The sequence below is a fragment of the Maylandia zebra genome, linkage group LG1 (assembly GCF_041146795.1).
Source record: "Maylandia zebra isolate NMK-2024a linkage group LG1, Mzebra_GT3a, whole genome shotgun sequence".
Taxonomy (NCBI): Eukaryota; Metazoa; Chordata; class Actinopteri; order Cichliformes; family Cichlidae; genus Maylandia; species Maylandia zebra.
In genome coordinates, this window is record NC_135167.1 from 29562745 (window position 1) to 29584399 (window position 21655).

A 21655-nucleotide genomic window follows, 5' to 3' on the forward strand; every position below is an offset into this window, starting at 1 on the left:
GCTTCTCGATATTATCATTCCAAATAACTTTCAGCCTCATTTGAAAGTAATGTTGCTCCATTACTGGGGCAGTAAACTCTATAAACACACATATGAGAAGATTTCTGGCAGTAAAAGCTTTCTGTTTGACGTTGGTACTCCGATTCATGGTGACTAATCACATTTAAGCAAGCTTTAGTTACATGCGTGTAAACAGCACATGTGAGGAGCAAAAGCAGGAACGCCTTTGCAAAGTACAACCTAAAAACCATTGGCTAATGTCTGACAACAATGGAGCTTTTTATTGTCTTATTAAAATGTGTGTAGAATTTAAACAATGACAAGGACAGGAAATGTTGATATTCGAAGCTACGACAGAGTAATCCCGCCTCCTCCAGATTTCTACATGCATATATATATATATATATATATATATATATATATATATATATATATATATATATAGGGGTGCAACGATACTCGTATCAGTGCTTTCGGTTAGGTACGCATATGTATCGAACAATACAACATTTTTTATTTATTTTATCAGCTTTCCTTCTGACTATGCTGTCTGTGTTGAGCGCTCAGTGGATCTGCGCTCGACAGTGCAGCCTAGGCGGAGTAGTCGAACGCAGATTCACTGAGCGCAGGGCAAGCTAGCGAGACAGAAGTTAAGCTGTCGTTGCAACATGGCAAATTGAACCTCCCCCACCCTCATTCAGATCTGGCGTTTGGAACTATTTTGGTTTTCATGTGACGTATGACCCTGAAGTAGAGCTGGGCGATAGAACGATAACGATATGTATCGCGATATAACTTTTACTCGATAGAGAAATTAAGCTACCGCGATAGACCTCGCCGCTCTTGTCCTCTTAAAAAAAAAAAAAAAAAAGTCAGCCAATCCAAATTCAGTAGCGCAGAGCCGAACCAATCACAGCCGCAGCGTCACGTCGCGTGACTTGTTACGTACAGCACAAGTGCCAAGCCGCACGTGTGTTTGTTTGGGAAGCAGCCAGCGGGCAATGGAGCCAGCACGTAATGGAGGAAATGAGTGTGCCGACTAGAAAAATCAACCGAGCGTGACCGAAGAGAAAACAGATGATGGTTCCAATGCCGGAGAGATTGTCGAACGGAAGAGCCATAGAAGTTCCGTAGTGTGAAGGTATTTCGGCTATTTCAAGTCTGACAAAAACAGAGTAGCGTGCACTGTAAATTGTGCCGAAAGCAAGTCTGGAAATACAATAAACTGGTGCATGCGTCACACTGTGCGCCACGTTATTGTTTCGGTGAAATGAATTTCTACAATACTGTTACTGTTAATTCTACTCTCTGCAGTGTTTAAATGCTTACATATACACACAGTTACTGTCCCTCCACACATACGACTCTGTTCTGCTTCTATGCCCCAGCTTTGTTTACTTTTTCCCACCGAGGCTTCTAGACTTCTGATTGGCCAACATTTCTGCACGGTTAGGAATCTAGCGCCACCTGCTGCTTTGGCATGTTCATAGCAGCGTTTTCCTTCATTTCTGCCTTTACGTGTGGACGGGATTATTTTTTAAAACGAAAACGGAAAATCTCCGTTTTCAAAAATACCCGTGTACGCGTGGACGTAGCCTCAGTCTCTGACTGGAAGCGCTAATTCGTCATTCGGCTTTTGTCAGACTAAAGTAACTGTTAAAACTGTTTGAAAAGCTAAGCTATACAACAAGGAGAGATTGAGAATTTCCTTTTAGTTCTCAGTTTATTTGATATTAACAAAAGTTAGTCAGTTTTGTCTGTTCTTCTGTAAAACAAACTAAGATTTATTTTTAGAATTAATATTTTGTTTCTAAGTGGAATTGACAATTTAGTCTGTTTCGTTTGTTCTATTTTGAAACTTAAACGCTTTAGCGGCTGCCTTTTGTGTAGTTTGCAATATTTGCCTTTATTTATCTGAAAAAGTCTCATGTTCCTTAAGTACATCTACCCTGTTGAACTTATTATGGGAAATAAATATTTAAATAAAAACAAGCTGCTGATTATTTCACATTTTACTTGTGAGCAACGGCACATTTAAATCTTACAAATATAGTTATTTGGCTTATATCGTGATAGATATCGTTATCGCCTGAAATGAAAAAAACATACCGTGATATGAAAAAATCTCATATCGCCCAGCTCTACCCTGAAGGTAAGCGCGTCATGGACTAAAGTAAAACAGTATGTCGGATGTGCCACGCAATGCTCAATTACATTGGTGGGAACTAGTGTGTTAGCGCAGTTAGCTCGTTAACGTGTTGACCGTCCAGCTCTACGCCCGGGGCGATCCGGGGTCGCTCGTTAACGGAGATTTGCCGCGTTGTGGCGTTAACGTCATTTCAACGAGATTAACGCTGACAGCACTAGGGGGAACACAACGAATATGACTGCACATTTACTCCGACATCATCCTAGTGCAAAGACAAGTGGAAGCAGACAAAAACGACAAGCATGCATGCTACAAACTTTACCCGAGTCATTTAGACAGCCGTTAGCACATGATTCTCCTTATGGGGACCTGATATGTTTAATATGCTGCTGAGAATATAGCCCAGAAGAAGCGTATAGTACAGCTTTTATTTTGGAAAGAGCCATTTCTCTGTAATAAACTCTCTTTTCCAAAGATGAGTGATTTCTCGATCAGATAGATTAATTATTTTATTACTTTGTTGTTTCAGCAACATTAAATTTAAAAACTGTGCTTTTGAGTTAAGATATATATATATATATATATATATATATATATATATATATACACACACACACACACACACACACACACATACATGTGGTTCATCTCTTAAGTACTATATTTTTACCAATAAATAGCTGTAGACTGGCTTGTCATTACAGTTATTTTGAGTCGTATTTTTTGTTCCCCATTACTATCCATGAAATCCATAGAATATTTTTGTTAGAGCTATTTTTGAATTTTACTTTCAGACATTTTTTTCAGGCTCAATTCTCTGCGTGTGATTCTTTTGCTAAACACTTCAATCCCTTGGACTGCACGGCCTCTTTGTCTCTCCATTCGGCACTCTCCTTTTTATAACTTCTCGAGTACAAGTGGGAGCAGAGGGTAGGAGGAGGGAGTGATTGGAATTCATTATGGTCAAATGATTGCAAACTCTAGAAGCTGAGAGGCTTTTCTAATCACAGCTGAATGGGCTGGAGAGTTAATGTGGGCAGGCTGTGGAGAGTGGAGAGGAAAGGAGGAGCGAGAACTCCATCGTCGGTGTAGCGCTTTCAAGGGCTCTTCACGGGGCTCTAATGGTGGAATTGTTCTGACACTGAATGGATGTTTGAGATGTTGTGTTTCATGGCCGTGACTCACTCTAAAAAATGTAGTTAGGTTCATTTCTGTGCAGAGGTTTTTATAGAAATGTTTTCACAGGAAAGAAAATAGACAATTTTCCTCATGACAGCAGGTCGGTCGCCAGTCGGGTATTGATGCGTGCCCATAAGGGTCCTTTAAATCAGAGCCCATTTGGTTGGCTGCTGAATCAAAAAATAACGACAACAAACCAGGTGAGATGCAGAACTCCAGTGAACATCTATGCATCTGCACCTCAGTCGGAAACAGAAACTCCGATCTGACCCAGATTTCTTCTGGCGATTGTTCAACTACAGTCATTGTATATGCAAGAATACTATTACCTATAACTGCAGTTCAGCTTTTCATCTGTTTTCGCAAATACTGACTGATCTGGATGACTTGTATGGAATTGCTCTTTCTCTACAGTGTGATTTCATTTGTTGCTATGAGAAGAAATACAAGGACGACAAGGTCTCTGTTGAATTCATTTAACTCTGCCCCTCGAAAGTGTATGATGAGTTAACCTTGAAGCTCTTTTCAGCACTGAGTTGTTTCTGTCATATTTCTGCCTGTATATACAAAAAATGGGTTTGCAACAGAAGTTAGTGAGGATGGTCTCTGCCTGTGCAGCTACCCCTGGAAAAACACAGAAACTATTCTAATGGTCATCAAACCAGATCTTTATTGAAGGATACTGAGGTGTCCAAACTAGAGATGGACCGATCCGATATTACGTATCGGTATCGGTCCGATACTGACCTAAATTACTGGATCGGATATCGGAGAAAAATAAAAAATGTAATCCGATCCATTAAATATCACGAAAGCACCTCACAAAACTTGCAACACGCCGTAACTCACCTCAGAACGTTAGCACGTCGGAGCAGTATGCATCACGTGATAGAGCGGCTGTGGCATGCGGGACCTGTCGGTGGTCTGGATAGCATGTGGAGCTTCGCTAGCAACCCGGCATTTCATCTCCGACAAAGTTATCCCCGAGAGAAGTAAAGCAAGTGTGTAAGTCCATCTCTGAATGTTTGTAAAGCATTCCTGCGTTAAGCTTAACAAGCGACTGCCTCTCCTGCTGCTACTTCAATCATGAAACTGCTTAATGATCAGCTGATCGGCTTTTCTGTCGCGAATCCGTGTCTCTAGTTTGCTTTTGGCCCACTTTGCACCAGAAAGAGGAAACCAGCGGCTGAACAACAGAAGCACGTTTAAGCTTGATCAGCTGTTGTTAGAATGTATTTAAGGTTTGGAGTCTTCTCCCACCCCCATTCTCTGCGGCCTGCTGGAGCGGGAGGGCTAGTAGGAGGAGTTGGCCGTCCGACTGCGGTCTGGGGTGTGGGGCCTCCCTGCTGCTGCGGAGTCGGGGTGGTCTGCCTCTCCCCACCGCAGGGGAAAGGGTAACACCACCTGGGTCTGGGTGCAATTCCCACCTCCAGGGGCAAGGGTACCTAGACCCGGTTTGTAGAGTACGCTTGGGGAGTGTGATTGTGCGTACAGCGTCTCTTTATGTCTGTCTCCACGTTGGTTAAGTGTGGAGTGAGTGCATATGAGAGCATGAGGGTGGGAATGGATGTTTGTGTCTGTGTGTGCCTGTATGTCTGTGTCTATATGTCAGGTTGGGTATCAGACGCCACCTCTCTGGGGACACCTCAGGCCCTCCAAGGTTTGGAGGCCTATCTCCACCCACCACCACTTCCCCTGCCGGTGGCGGACTCCCTCAGGTGTCGGTGTGTTGGTGGTTCTTTGTGTCTGGGGGTGGGCGTCCGGGTACACACCGGCTCACTCCTTGGCGGCCGCTTGTCGGGGCCTGGGGCCTGGGGCTCGCTCGGGCCCCTTTGGAGGTGGGGTGCCCCCGGCCTCTCGGCCTAGGGCTCGGTCACTCAGGCGCAGCTGGGGGCCGGCGGAGCTCACGGGCGCGTCACTGCAACTCCCCCTGACTTCTGCTCCGCGGCTGCTGGGCGAGCCCTCATCTGGGACTCTCCTCAGCTCTTACTGGGACAGTGGCGCGGCTGCCCCTCTGTTGGTCTTCCATGGTCTCTTGTGTTCTGGGGGCCTCTGGATGTCTGGAGTTTTGATCTCCTCCATACCCGCTTCACACCCTGGAGGATGGGGCTGTGGCCCCCCCACACTCCCTAGCAGATCATTACATGGAGAAACCTTTGGAATGCAAGCATGCTGATCCACACAGGTATGCACACATGGGTATTCACAGACGCGGACTAAAGCTTTCTTGGCTGCTGCCTCAAAGCACACTGTGCGCTGTCTATCTTGCGTGCTGCACAATATCGTTTATTACTTAGTAAATACTGATATCTATGACTAGCTAGTTTATTGTGATGGTGCTTTGTTTTCTCTATTATTATGTTGCTCTTTGTTGTTTGCTGTCTCCTCTGTTTGTTTTTGTTTGTTTGTTTGTTTGTTTGTTTTTTTTTCTCCATACAGGTGACCTAGGAGTTTTTTTTTTTTTTTCTCTCTCTCTTCCCCCCCCTTCTCACCGTCTCTTCTCCCCTTTGGTTTTCTTTCTTTCTCTCCCCCTCTTTCTCTCATTCATTCCCCCTGTCCTATTTATTAAAAAAAAAAAAAAAAAAAAAAAAAAAAAAAAATGACAAAGGATGAACTGAAGCTCTGCCATCACGTAATGTCGCATACTGCTGTTTCTGATGTCATTTAGAAAAAAAAGAAAAAAAAAAATAGAATGTATTTAATATTACTTTCTACTCGAGGATCTTTTTCTACGTAGCTGACGCTGGTAGCTGTGCAGGGGCGGATCTAGCAAAGTTTAGCCAGGGGGGCCGATAGGGCATTAACAGGGAAAAGGGGGCACAAAGACATACTTTTCTTTCTTATTCTCATTTAAAATGTCAAGCTTTTAATAAATAATTATCTGACACCCAAAGTTTTAATTTGATGTAAAATGAATAGAAGTCCATTACTGTATATAGTAACTATTACGTCTAATATATATACCCTAGTAAGCTATAGTACTTTTTCCTTTGGGAAGGTACCATCTGTGCAGTCTGCAATTTTGTTGAAGAAAGATGTTGAATCTATTTAATATTTCTTGAAAAATAATTGATTTCTGTGCATTTTTTTTCACACTGCATCAAATTAAGGTTGATTACGTCGATTAAGCATCATGAGGTGGAGCGTGAGGGGTGGTTCCCTATTTTTTATTTATTTATTTTTGTTGTTGCTGGGAGTTGGAACCCTATTAGTTAGGTTGCTTAATATTTATGCTAAGTACTCTTTAAAATACCAGAATAGGGAGGATGGTGTAGGTTTAAGTTTATTAGATTGATCAGTATTGCTGAACTATGAAACATTTTTTTTTGCATACAGGTATAACAGAATAGCTTTAGTGTAGTTGTTGTTTTAAACTTGAGTATGAACTTATACAAAATGCAGCAAGATATTTAAAAAACAGTTTTGTTGATTAAAAAACACTATATCGGATTCATATCGGTATCGGCAGATATCCAAATTTATGATATCGGTATCGGTATCGGACATAAAAAAGTGGTATCGTGCCATCTCTAGTCCAAACTCGTCATTAAGGGTACAGGGGTGGTCACGTTGCACTCAATTTTGTCTCCATCAACGAGGCAGTGCAACATCACACTCATTTCTGAAACTTCTGAATGTTCAGATGATCTGCCAGTGTGCTAGTGTTAGACCAATACACAGGATGGCTGCTGCCCCAAAACATTTGGCTCTGCTGAGATCGCTGTGCCCACTTCCTAATATCTAGGAGTAGAGCACTACTGCTTTTCAAATCCTGCTTGGGTCTCTGCGCTTCTCCTCTACCCGTCTGGGCATGTTGGCACCAACTACAAAGGAGCTGAATAGTTGGCACACATTGGGCATCCGAGGGCCGGGGATCAGAGGAGAGGAGATCACTCATCCTGCCATCAACTTGGCGCAGGCTTTTGGGACAGACTCACTACAGATTAGCCTGCAGTGCTAACCTGTGCGACTGCAGACCATTGGCGAAGCACATCAATGGCTGAGAGACTCCCCGCAGACTTTAAAGACATATGTGCACATGGCAGATCAAATTAAAATGCTGACACTGAGGTGGTTTCATCTTTTGGCACTATCTTCCAAAGAGCCACCTGGTCAGTGCAGCGTGCCTGTGCTCATCACAGTCCTCATTGCAGATAACTGCTGGTGTTAGCCTGGAAATTCCTAGCACTTGAATCCAAAGCCATATGTCTCTGTTAGCCTGCGCATAATATTGAATATATTATTGCCACTTGCTGCTGTGCCTCTTTTTTTCCAGATTCATCAAGATCCAGTCCTGTGTGGCCCTATAAGACTGAGTAATTTGTCTCAGAAACAGAAGATAGGCTATCAAGCAAAACAACATATGCAGGATAGTTAGCACCCTTTTTTTCCAACCAAAAACCATATGCACTAATGCTAATCCAGCAGGGTTTAAAACAAAATCAAATGGCTTCAAGCTGTGAAGCTTGAAGAATGACTGTGTAAGCCCATAAGGAGAAACAACTGGATTGGGGTGACAATTATCATTTAATATGTTGTTAGTTTGCGCAGGAAAGATGGAGTTGTGACGAACCATTTTAAAAGTGTCTAATAGAGTCGACAGGAGGTCATGAAGTCCTGGAGGTTTTCCCAGAATGCCTCAGCAAACGTAGATGGACATCTGCGGCGACACAACAGCGGCCTGAGATCATGTGTCTGACTTCATTACGCATTATGCTTCCGACACGTTGGCAGTGTAGGGGCTCAGGGTCTGCACAGTGACATGCGCGCGCATGCGTGTCCAAACAGACGCACATCCTACTTTTACTGACAACACAAAATGACCCTGGACTATCTGCAATATCAAGACTCACGGATAGGTTGGTGCTTGTTGGATGCTAAATTAATAACGCAAACATTACTTTTAAAAACAAAGAAGAAGAAGAAAAAAGAAAGACATGCAACCCAAGGCACTAATTTGGCCAAGCAGACAGACTGGCTTTAAGTGTAAATCTAAACGGTGTTAAACTGCGCTGCAAATATGAGGTCCCCTGTTGCTAATGAGTCGGTTTAGCCAGAGGAGGCCAAACATAGCTGGAAAGCCTTTGACTGATCACAGTGCTAAGAGGCATTTATTGAAGCTGGCGGATCTTATTTTCACACTCCCAGCAAACCCTGACTCCTGGTGTGAATGTGCAGGGGGTGTGATATGTGCATGTGTGTGTGCCAGCTGCATTTCACTGTTGATGGACAAGCAGATTTATGGGAGGCCAGATGGGTCTCAGGGTATGCGAACTGAAATTAGGTTCAACTGGCACTCCGCTGTCCTGTGTTTGCCCAAGTAAAGGTTAGTGTCCAGACGCTTTTTGTTATCAGCCTATTTAGTTTTTATAGTGATGAAGCAAAATGAAGTAAAGAACACGAGGAGAGACCGCAGTTAACCAACCATCCACTAATTAACAGGAGAACGCGTGGCAGGCTTCCAGAACACACACTGCAATGACTGCTGATTTAATCAGGGCAACAAAAGTGAGATTATTAGTAACCCCAAACACCACCCAAGGTGACCGACAACATGGGATCCCTATGCTGCATCCTGCTTTGTCAGCACTGCTACACACAGTTAAGCTGCAATGCACAGCATACACTGTGTGGCACTTTTATGGGTACGCATCATAGCCACGAAACCGAGTGAAACAAATCGCATCTGAGTTGGGTTGGAGCCTGCACGCTCACTATATATAGAGGTGTAAATGCCTCGCACCGGTCCACCTCAAAACATCTGACGATGCAAATCTAATCTAAGCAAACATGCCACAGTTATGTCGCGCCTCATTTTAGGTTTGTAGCAGTGGCCTTTAACTGGATTGTGGAGTACAGCCACCCTTACGCTGCTTTTCTCTAAAGGGGAATAAGGGGTGGGGGCTGGGGGGGAGTGCAGATTGGCTAAGAGGAAACGACAGGTGGACACTTGGGTCATGAAACCTGGATTGCCACTGGGGGGCCTGCTGGTTGCTTTCAGCATGGTCATGTTGTCATCCCCCCTTCCCAACTGTTTGACTGCCAACCCCCCACTTTCTGGCTTCGTCCACTCCCCCTGCAGCACAAGCACCTCCTGTTTGCCCCCTCTCACCCACACGACAGCAGAGACCCCCAAGCAACTGGAGCCGATGACACTTGTCAGCAAAGAGATAGAGTGTCTGACTCCAGCCTCTCAGACTCATGCACACACTTACAAGCTTCATACATGTCCATGTTCACACACACGCACACGCATTTTCTGACACCTCCTGACAGTATATGTCAAAGATCATTCTAGAAAGTCAGTACGCGTGAGACGAGACTGAGACAAAGCCGATGCACACAAATGCACACACGGCTTACTGGGTGGTTATACAGACACGACGCACTGTACAAAAGCTCGCTCAGACACTTTCACTCGCACTGCAATGTGGGCACACCACTGCGCTGACATGGTTTTAAACTAACGCTGGGAATTGCAAAAGAAGTCACTACACTATCATGATACGTTACCCACAATAATGATGTATCACAATGCAATTATACAGACACTGCCAGGCAATTCTGTACAGCAGGGAGACACAAAAGGAAGAATGCAGACATAATGTGTGCAATCAGTCCACACTGTGTCGACGTGTGTGTGCGCTATCAAGTCAGTTCAGTTTTTAGCTTTTTGATAACCCTCGACTGACCACCGTTTTCTTCCTCTTCTTCCTGCAAATTCAGAGACCATCAACACCTTTTGAGGAGTCGTGAGGTGCTGATGAGCATTTGGTGAATATGAATCTGTTTAGTGTGCTCATGTTTTCAGAAAAATATCAATATTTTTTGCCAATGTGTTGATAAATGCATTGCAAGAGAAAGGAATCCACTATATTGCCATATCAATAGTTTGTCCTATCATATACATATTAAAGGCATAAACAAAAACTCCTGGGTTTACATCTTGACTGTGCTGAGTGCTTTAAGGAAATCTGTATTCATTATGGAACGGTTTTCAAATGACTCAATCTTCAGATTAATGAGATTTAAATGAGACGGGTGCTGTAAACATAGTGGTATTAATTGAGCCAATCAACACTTTTCAGTCTTTCTCTGCTATATCCCTAATGTTATGTCATAGATCATTCCTACAGCCACAGCAGCTACACGTTGCCAGCTGCAGCTGTTATAACAGTGGTTTGCAAAGACTTCATAGTCTTATTTATTCTCTCGCATGTAATGATTAGCTTGCACCCTGGAACTTTTGCCGTGTTTTGCATTAAGTGTTTCGGGGTTAAACAGCGGCAATCAATGCACTCGGTGAACACATGCTCGACAAACCATGTGCTGACTGAGAGGACTGAAGCAGCACGCAAGAACAAATACTTACGCACTGGTTTAAGACTGGATCGGCAATTTTACTCTGCAGATGTATCCTTTTATTGTAAATGCAAAAATGAATGACAGTTTCATGCAGTAGCGTTTAGTATATAAAGCAGCTCTCATAAAAATGTAGGTGCTGTGCTGCTTCAGCTCTGACTCTACCCTTTCACTTCTGATCTATGCAGTATTTTAACATGCTTATATGAGCTTGACAGCCTATATCCGTGTCCACCCTGCTCCCTCAGAGTGGAGAACCAGGCACAGTGTCAGATGGCAAGCTGAATTAAGGCGATGTCAACACATTCACCGTGGCATGGATGAGTTTCAGCAACTCACTGACCGTTCTGTCACTGTCATCTAAAGGTATGCATGTACTCTATGCATTAGGAAGCCGCGTGTTGAGATGCACGGACTGCAATCAAATTGAACCGAACACAAATGTGAATATTTTCAATTATGTCCGATTTTCTTGATCACCACCTGTAATGCTCACCTGTGCTTTGACAATATCAGTCAAAGAGTCTGGGCTGAGGAATAAATGACAAAAAGCTTTGTTTAAGGTCTGCTTTACTTTAATCGTTCACCAAACATTTTTGGCTGCAGTTTACACCAAATGTGTATTCAGATGCGTACTCTTTTAAATGTATGTGTTTAAAACTGTGATCACCTTTAGGTCCTTCTTCTTCCTACAACCTACTGTGTATATAAAATGTAAAAGGAAATGAAATGTAATGTTATCATCTTGCCCTTTTTTTTTTAGCCTGAAATAAAATACACTGTTTTAGAAATAAGCATCTGCATATTCAAAGCAGGAATGAGGTTTTGGTTGTCACTTGAAAAATGACAATTTTAAAAATACGTGATTTTGTTTTCCTAAAAGAAATTCTTTGTCAGTAATTCATAATGATTTGTATCAAACACACATGAAAAGATGCTGACACGAAACAAATGTAGACAAGACCAGTAAACACCCGAGCACTATGTTTATTAATGCATGGAGGTTGCATGGATGTAGCCCAGCATGAATGAATTATTGTACATCTCTGGTTTTTATCCATATACCGTCTTATATGTGGAGTAGAAATAAAATGAAAGCAGTTGGACGTTACAAGAAAGTGTAATAAAGTAAAAAGCAAAATATGCCAAATTGTAATTTTGTCTGTTATCTTAAATAAAGATTAAAACACTGGAGCTGCATCCTTTCTGTTCAAGCTGCAGTGCTATTATTAGGAAATATACTGTGAAGTACACACATGACTAATATAACCAGCACAGGTTTCAACAGAACTTGTGAGGTCAGCGATGGTTTTGAAGTTTGACACATGACCAACTTTAACTGGGCTCGGAGTAGGAGTATGGATATGTGAACAATGCCAAGTTGAGTCCTGAGCCAAAAGCTCCTTTGCTCAAGCCTCAGCTTCCTGACAAGCTTATTCCACTTGTCAGACAGACCTGAATTATACTTTGTATTACAGACGCCTTCAAAGGAGAACTCTACCATTTGGGCCAAAAATATCTCTGTCAAAGGAGATGATTGAAAATGTCAGGATGACGCCTCGCGACAGTGACAGTAGCTATGGGGTTTTTCTTTAGCATTGAGAGGAACAAAGCTAGCTCTTTGTGGAAAAATAAAAGTTTGAGTCTGTTATGTGTGTTTGTCTGTGGGTGGTATCTGCATGTGCTGTGTTGTTTGTTCACTGTTCATATGTCATACTGCTGTATTCATGTTAGCCATGCTTACATGAATTCTATTTTTATCCTCCTCTCTAATGCACTTAGTTCAAGAGTAAATTTCCTTTTAAATCTGTGCATGAGCCCTATACATCCGCACCTACTGCGAGTCCAGCCGAGAGGTTCAGGTGCTATGTCACACCCTCGCGGTCAAAGCCAGAATCGATCATCTCCTTCCCATCCATCATCAGACTGCAGCTTGAAGGAAGGAACGCGACACTCAGAGCTGCGGCGAACGCAAACTGCTTCACCTCCTAAACAAACTTCTCACCAGGAGAGGTTTTAATTAACAAGCGAGACACCGAGGAGCAAACAAGTCAAGTGGGGAGAAATGTAAACACATTTGATAAACTCTGGTTGTTTGCATCGGCATCCCTGGCTTCCTTTTACACACAAGCCAGAGACACATGTCCTCCACTGCCCCACTGTCCCTTCCCTGTGCATCCACAGCACTTTGCAGCTTGTTAGTGGGGCAAGATGTTTGGTGCAGTGTCCCAAAGGCAGCGGCGTGAAGGTGACATCTATCACTTAGAGCCCTGGCATGCTATAAATACCAACCGGCAGGCTCCCTGTGGTTCCGCCTTGTGACAGCTATAGCTTGGAGTGGGAGGGAAACAGCTGATGGGGGGGAGGTTGGGTGATGGAAGGTGGGGAGGAGAGTTGGAAGGGAGGATTTACAGCTGAAAGGGAGGGGCTGGTGGGGGGGGGGGGGGGGGGGGGGTTATGCCTCCAGTGGATGCTGTCACTACCAGGGGTATCTTAATTATATCCTTCAGACACAAATCTAAAAAGCAGTTGGTTCGTCATGACAAATCACATACACAAAGAGCTTAAGGAGACTGTTTTCATTTCCGTGCATACCTGCATACCTAAATACCAGTGAGAGATGTTCTGTGCTAAAGACTTTGCATTCAAATCACAACAAAGCATTTTACGGTGACGCAAACTGAATACCAACAAAACCCAGGTATGCGTTTCAGGGTTAAAGGACTTAACATTAAAGCAGAAGGAAAGAGGCGATGATATGGATCCACATTTTTTGGTTATTATAGGCACACACTACACAAACACAAGGCTCATGAACTCTCTGCAACACCCTTAATCTGTTTAAATGTTGGGTTTTTGAGATTTAAATTGTGTGATTTCAGTAGATTATTTCCCTTTGCTTGTCATAATCCATTCGCTATAATACCTCGGCTTTATAACAGCGTCTGACAGATGCTGAACAAAAGTGTTTTTCTCATACAACCACTTAGAAATGTGTTGCTCTGTGCCACCTTCTGTCTATTCAGCTCTGTTTGTACGCTTCTTTATCTCAAGGGCTTGGCCATTAAACAAAAGATTATTGTCATCTTTTCAACCGGCGAACCAGAAGAGAAAGGCGTTTCCCAACCCGACAAGCCAAAAGTAGCATACGCATAAACCTGTCTATAAGAAAATGTGCTTAACAGTCTATCGTAGCTATGACTAACAATCTACCCATTCTTCTCTACTGTTTTCCTTCTGCCTCCTGTAAACATTATATTCACCTGTCATCACACGAAAAGCCACAAAAACCACAGCAGCTGGAAATCAGCCACAGGTATTTTCCACAGAGCAACACGTGACGCTTGTATTTACCTTCTGAGTTACTGAATTCTTTAACGATGACTCTGTAAGCCATAACTTTTCCCCCCCTATCGCACTGTCACACTGTTTGGTAACATAGCAGCGGGAAACTGTAAAAACAAAATTAAGCCGTCAAAACATTTAATGATTAGATGACATTTACACTTCCTGTTAGGTAAAATGCCTTGACTTTCTCACGAAAAACTGATAATGGCCATTTGGCAAATATAAATATTATTTAGCATTATTATGTCTCCTAAAACAACGTTTTGAGAATAATCATCAGGGTGTTACAGACTGTACATGCCTTGCGCTAAACTTGCTTGGTTAAAGGGGACCTACTGAGCTCAAATCCAACATCGTATTTTTTTATTCTTGGCCATTACTGAAGTAGCATTGTAGGATTTACAGTTCAGTATAATTATTATTACTACCTCGCCTTTGTACATGCACTTAAATTCCTCCCCAGTTTGAAAAATCTGAAGTCTTCCTCCCTTTAACTAGTATTTAGTCAGCCACCGATTGTGCAAGGTCCCCCACCTAAAATGATGACAGAGGTCAGTAATTTGCACCAGAGGTACACTTCAACTGTGAGAGACAGAATGTGAAAAAAAAAATCCATGAATTCACATGGTAGGATTTGTAAAGAATTTATTCGTAAATCAGGGTGGAAAATAAGTATTTGGTCAATAACAAAAATACAACTCAATACTTTGTAACATAACCTTTGTTGGCAATAACAGAGGTCAAACGTTTACTATAGGTCTTTACCAGGTTTGCACACACAGTAGCTGGTATTTCGGCCCATTCCTCCATGCAGATCTTCTCGAGAGCAGTGATGTTTTGGGGCTGTCGCCAAGCAACACGGACTTTCAACTCCCGCCACAGATTGTCTATGGGGTTGAGGTCTGGAGACTGGCTAGGCCACTCCAGGACTTTCAAATGCTTCTTATTCCTTTGTTGCCCTGGCGGTGTGTTTTGGATCATTGTCATGTTGGAAGACCCAGCCTCGTTTCATCTTCAAAGTTCTCACTGATGGAAGGAGGTTTTGGCTCAAAATCTCACGATACATGGCCCCATTCATTCTGTCCTTAACACGGATCAGTCGTCCTGTCCCCTTGGCAGAAAAACAGCCCCATAGCATGATGTTTCCACCCCCATGCTTCACAGTAGGTATGGTGTTCTTGGGATGCAACTCAGTATTCTTCTTCCTCCAAACACGACGAGTTGAGTTTATACCAAAAAGTTCTACTTTGGTTTCATCTGACCACATGACATTCTCCCAATCCTCTGCTGTATCATCCATGTGCTCTCTGGCAAACTTCAGACGGGCCTGGACATGCACTGGCTTCAGCAGCGGAACACGTCTGGCACTGCGGGATTTGATTCCCTGCCGTTGTAGTGTGTTACTGATGGTGACCTTTGTTACTTTGGTCCCAGCTCTCTGCAGGTCATTCACCAGGTCCCCCCGTGTGGTTCTGGGATCTTTGCTCACCGTTCTCATGATCATTTTGACCCCACGGGATGAGATCTTGCGTGGAGCCCCAGATCGAGGGAGATTATCAGTGGTCTTGTATGTCTTCCATTTTCTGATGATTGCTCCCACAGTTGATTTTTTCACACCAAGCTGCTTGCCTATTGTAGATTCACTCTTCCCAGTCTGGTGCAGGTCTACAATACTTTTCCTGGTGTCCTTCGAAAGCTCTTTGGTCTTGGCCATGGCGGAGTTTGGAGTCTGACTGTTTGAGGCTGTGGACATGTGTCTTTTATACAGATGATGAGTTCAAACAGGTGCCATTCATACAGGTAACGAGTGGGGGACAGAAAAGCGTCTTACAGAAGACGTTACAGGTCTGTGAGAGCCAGAGATTTTCCATGTTTGAGGTGACCAAATACTTATTTTCCACCCTAACTTACGAATAAATTCTTTACAAATCCTACCATGTGAATTCATGGATTTTTTTTTCACATTCTGTCTCTCACAGTTGAAGTGTACCTCTGGTGCAAATTACTGACCTCTGTCATCATTTTAGGTGGGGGAACTTGCACAATCGGTGGCTGACTAAATACTTTTTTGCCCCACTGTATACCTAGTAAAGTATTTGGTGATTATGACAGAAAGTAAGGGAAAGCATGATAGGGATAGGTAACTCTTTACCCTTTGAAAGCCAACTATGAGCAGCTCTTGAAGCTCTTATCATATCATTTATACTGATAACTACTGTCAAAACTTGTCATTTAGGTTATGGGGGAGGACATCATAGGGGAAGAAGTTAAAATGACAATTGGATCAGAGATATGGGAAGATTTCATTGCTGCAGTCGATGTTGCCTAATAGAGTTAGGTATAAAAAATCTAAACTCTTGTCTGTATGCTTCATATGAAAGAAAAAGACTAATAAAATACAATTAATTTACTTAATGTTTACGTTAACAGAAATCTAAAAGCCATGTGGTTAGCCAAGATGCTTTTTAACATATAAATAGAGCCTTGTTAAATTCTTTAACAGCTTTTCTAATAGCAAGACATTAAGGGCTTTACGTTTGCTATGGTAACAGTTTACAAACTGACATGTTCATTAGCTGAGGCTGGCTGAATGTAGGTTACAGTGCACCACATCAAAACAGCCAAAACCACTTTCACAGATGCCTCCAGAATGTCAATCTACAGTGCAAACACATTTTTTCCTGAATAAAACTATCTTTAAATGCAGCTCTTATGAACAATTTGAATCAGCTGCAATGTTAATAAATGACATGAACAGCCTGTGCTGACAATTTCTGTGTGGTGAGCAGTAGATAAATCTCAATCCTCATTCAAAATAATTCAGTTCTGGCATAAGTCAAACTCTGTTGTGTATGTATCCTTTAAAACCCAGAAATAGAGACTCCAGCATTGTGACAACTTAAGAAAAACTGACTTGGACAAAGCAGGGATTTGTCTGTAATGTTTTTCAGTGTCCCGTTGAGTTTCTTCCCAATTCATCTTTCTTGAAAGTTGTTTAGACATTTTATAACCAAGTTACTGGACTAAAGAACAGTTTGTTCCCTAAAGTTTTTGTTGAGTACCACCAACCATTAGTTCAAAGAAGAGAAAAAAGAGGAAATGCCAATTCTAACAAGCCTCCAGAAAAAAAGTCCATGTTTATGTTCCACTGTGCATAACCCAACTGTGTTTTGTGGTCGGGTTTTGAATAACAGCGGTCTGGCTCACAATGTTGAGGATATAAACCCCATGCCTCCACTGTTTTGGCTGAACTTAATGTAAACACATGCAGTAAAATCCATTTCATTGGCAAGCCAGCCCTTACTGTGGTTACCAAACCTGTTTATGGTATTGTCCCGTAAATGCTGGAAAAGTCACAGCATTCTCCCACAGGCTACAGTCCAAAGTATTCCCAAAATTTACAATCTACAAATTATAAAATAGCCAGTGACTAATGGGAGATTTTATTCCTCTGCTGTGTCAAATCTGTTTGTCTGACTGCTTGTCAGCAAGATAATACAAAAGCTACAAAGCTGAATTTTACAAAGCACGATGGAGAGATGGAGTTTGTGCAAATAAGAACTCATTGCAGTTTGACGCTGATCCAGATTACTTTCTTTCAAGTTGTGAGAAAGGACACTGACCTTGGCAGAGGACGCACTCTCCAAATGTACTTCTAGTTACATTTTGGCGTTGTTACTCTGCCAGTCCCTTCCGCTCGCTTAGTTGTATCCATGGGCCAGTAGAGGGGAAAGAACTGGCAGAAAAGCTGCAAAGAAATAAGTCCAAAAACAGGGTTTTTGAGACATAACTTTATGTGCATGATCTTTATCTTTAAGTGTAGTCGGTTATTCTGGCATGGATGACTTTTAAATTGGCTGAAATGAAAACACCAGACTGCGTTTGGCAAATGGATGTGGACAAGCCAGCAGCTCCAAAATTCAAAAGTCTGAAGTCATAAGAATATATTTGAAAAAAAAAAGTTGTAATCTACATTTGACATTGTTGACTGAACATCATTAAATATTCAAATCTTTAGATCTCATAGTCAAAGCAAGAATAGCAGAAGGCTTGTTTTTTGTGCTGCTGCTACAACAGCGTTATTATTTTAGGATATCTCATCAAAAACATAAGTGTCCTCATATACTTGGCTTCTCTGCCTGACAGATTTAATGCATCACAGATACAGTCAAAAACTCATAGCAACATGAGTCAGGCGCTGCTTATGTGTCCCTATGTGATGAAAAGTGAAACAAACTGATACTTACTGTATCTGTGCATGCAACCAGTGAACACTCAAACAATTACTCGGATGTCTTAACGCAGCGGTCCCCAGCGCCGATTTATGTCCAACAATATTTTCATGGACGGGCCTTTCAGGTGTCGCGGATAAATACAACAAAATAAAACCAGTACTGGTACCAAAAAAAAGGAAGATTTATTCATAACACACAGGAAAAGACCCAGGGAAACTGAGTTAATGATAAAATCGATTAAAAAAATAACGATAAAAAACAATAAAAACCCTGAAAACATTACATTTAACACATAAATTCAACTCTCTCACAGCCTGGTACCAAACGTGGCCCGGGGGTTGGGGACCGCTGCCTTAATAGAAACCACAACTACAAAGACATCTGTAGCCACTGCATTGGTCATCACTTATAACCAGCAGCAGTTATTTTTTCCAATGAAATCCATGTAATGGATCATGAGAGACATGCCAAGAACAAAGCTGTAGCTTTAGCTTTGTGCCTCTACTTTGACTCTAGAACACTTTGGTATACAGAGGAGTTCAAGGTCAACTCAATGAGTGCAAGGTGCTCACTGTGTATCTGTAAAACAAGCCTGAATCACCTCCTCCACCACCGTGCTTCTGGTATGAGGGTTGCTGTTATGCCGAGTTTGTTTTTTGCCACACGTGATGCTATGCATTACAGCCAAGCATCTCCATTCCCGTCTCATTTGTCTAAAGGACCATTGTTCCAAAAGTCTTGTGGTTTGTTCAGATGCAACTTTGCAAACCTAAGCTGTGCTGCCATGTTCTTTATAGAAAGAAAATACTTTATTTTAAACAAGCCATACTTGTTCAGTCTTTTTCTAACTTAACTGGCATGAACTCAAACATTTAACATGCTAACCGAGGCCTGGAGAGTTTGATAAACAAACTCCATGAGAGACCAGCAAACTGCCAAAACGTTAGGCTTTTATAGAGGTGTTAACACTTGCTGATGATTGATTAATTAATAAAGTGCATTTGATTAGCAGCACCTGGCTGCTATCTACCCTCTTAATTCCTGTGGCAGCAGTGAGGGTGTATAGTTGTGGGAAAAGCAACTTTGGAGTGCAACCAGATATACAGACAGCTTAGTAGGACAGGGCACTCATACCATGAGCTGGAATAGTCACGGTCCCTTTAAAAAAAATGAAATTAGCCATCCAAAACGTCTCACAACATAAATACATTTATTCTTCATCCTCAATTGTAATTGAAGAGAGATTTTCATATCTGTTTGATTGGCTTAACAAAACAGCCAAGCCAACTCATCCTCCTAAATCTCTGTTCTGGGTCCCGTTCAATAATTCATCTGCAGTGGAGAGCTCAGGATGTCACCTCCACTGCTACAGGCCTCTTGGCCAGGCTACAGTCTGGTTGGGAGGGCTGCCTTCTGCCATTAGAATGGCTCTGATCAGATTAACAGTTGGCCTTTTGCCAAAGGAGAGGAATTAGTGGGGGGAGAGCTGTGCCTGGCATGGCTTGGATATAGCACAGCACATTTAGCAGGCTGGAGTTACCACTACACTTAGCACACTGCCATCATGGTGACACAAGTGGTGTGATACCCCTGCCAGGAAAGGGAATCAGTGTAGGTTAATCACAGCAGCAGTGCTGTTTATTTGGTTTCATTACATTAGCAGTCACCACCCCGGTAACTTTATTCATTACTGTATATCATTTGGTATGCTTTCTATCATACGGCAATGTTTTCTGATGACTCTGAAATAGCAGTGCTAGAGCCTGCTGACATACAAAAACCCAGTAATGGAAAGAGGCGGCTACGAAAGGTTTCTCAAAAGAAATTCAATATTAAAAGCAAAATGTCAAAGAGAATAAAAACTGCCTAAAGATAGAAGAGGGACAAAACCGTTGTAAAGGACAGAAGGTATAAAAAGAAGAAGGTGAGGAGTGACAGACAGTGTTACAAAAGGATGAAGTGGAGAGAAGGAATAAAGAGTATGTGTGTGTGTGGATTGATGGCCGCCCTCCCACAGCTCTACCTGTGGTGAAACAGATTGGACCCGCCGCAGAGCTTTCTGATTGCTGTGTCGACCAAGCATCAGCTGACAGATGGCTGCCTCCGAGCACAGGGCACCAGGCCGTCCACGGCTTGCACTGATTCGAAGTCCATGCACACACAACACTCCTGACACCCACATGCACAAACTGGTGGCCTACGAAAATGGAAAGGGGGAATGGAGGACACGGCTGTTTTGATCTTGAAGATATTGGGCATTTTGACTCTTGCCATTCTTGTAAACAAGGATTGACCACCTCCAAAATAAACACAGACAAGCCGGGTCATACATTGTTCACAATCAGGGAAGGGAGAGAAGCAATGAGTGTCATTATATTTTTTCCTTTAGAGTGTCTATTTTGGGGGGGATTAAAATCTATGCATTAAGCACTGAGCAATATAGACAGAGACTGGATAAATAACCACAGATCCATATCAATGTGCATGAAACCTAGAAGAAAACATTCATATAGCTCCCAGAAACAGTCTTTCCAAGTTACTCCTGTTAATGTGTGTCAGTGTGTGTAAAGGACAACTGCTTTCAGATACCTACAGTAAACCCACAATGATAGAAATATCAGGGTACTAAAGCATTTACAGCTGTGCCTCAAAGTACAACAGTATTACATATTCACAGGATATGCTCCTCTACTTTAAGTTCTGATGAATCTAAAATCTAATTTAAAAAACTAAAAAGTTTCCAGTACCAAAATATATGGTGGCCCTGAGAGGCCAAACGGACTGCAACTTAAGAAAACACCAGCAATAAGAAAAACGCTGCAAAAGCACACAAGGCACAATGGAAATAGGAAAAAGCTAAACAGAAATAGAAAAAACAAAAACAGAAATAGGAAAAACTGATTTCCAAAAGCCAAAGGGAAGTGTTTCTGGGGAGGCATTAACCCGACAGACCAGTTGCAGGAACCCAAAACATGCTAGGTGTCTTTTATCATGATTCATATAATACTGATGATGGATTTTTAGGCTAATAGTTAGGCTAACACACTTACCTCTCATCATTTCTTTCCTAGATCCTCTACTTCTTTTAAGTGTCTCCCAGTGCAATTCTTAGCATGTTTTGGTTCCTGCAACTGGTCCGTCGGGTTATTGTCTCCCCAGAAACACTTCCCTTTGGCTTTTGGAAATCTGTTTTTTGCTATTTCTGTTTATTAACAGCCAACAACGGGAAAAACGGCAGCTTTTCTAAAAGAAAAGTTGAGCATATCCTCTACAACTCACTCCATTATCACTATCATCAGAATAAAGTGAGCTTCACTGACGTATTGTTAGATGTTAGACTATTTTTACAAAGTTTCACAGCGTCCTTCATATTAAAAAGATG

General features: G+C 42.2%; 1 long non-coding RNA gene across 1 annotated transcript in view; it reads right to left on the bottom strand.

The window, feature by feature from the left end:
- The window catches only part of LOC143418897 (uncharacterized), a 33362-nt gene extending 11976 nt beyond the window's left edge, over positions 1 to 21386 (bottom strand). The window contains exons 1-3 of the long non-coding RNA XR_013098821.1: positions 21324 to 21386; positions 20297 to 20470; positions 17662 to 17786 (exon numbers count right to left, since the gene is read on the bottom strand). This is a non-coding gene — a long non-coding RNA (uncharacterized LOC143418897). The remainder of the gene's footprint in view (positions 1 to 17661; positions 17787 to 20296; positions 20471 to 21323) is intronic.
- Positions 21387 to 21655: the final 269 nt, after the last annotated feature.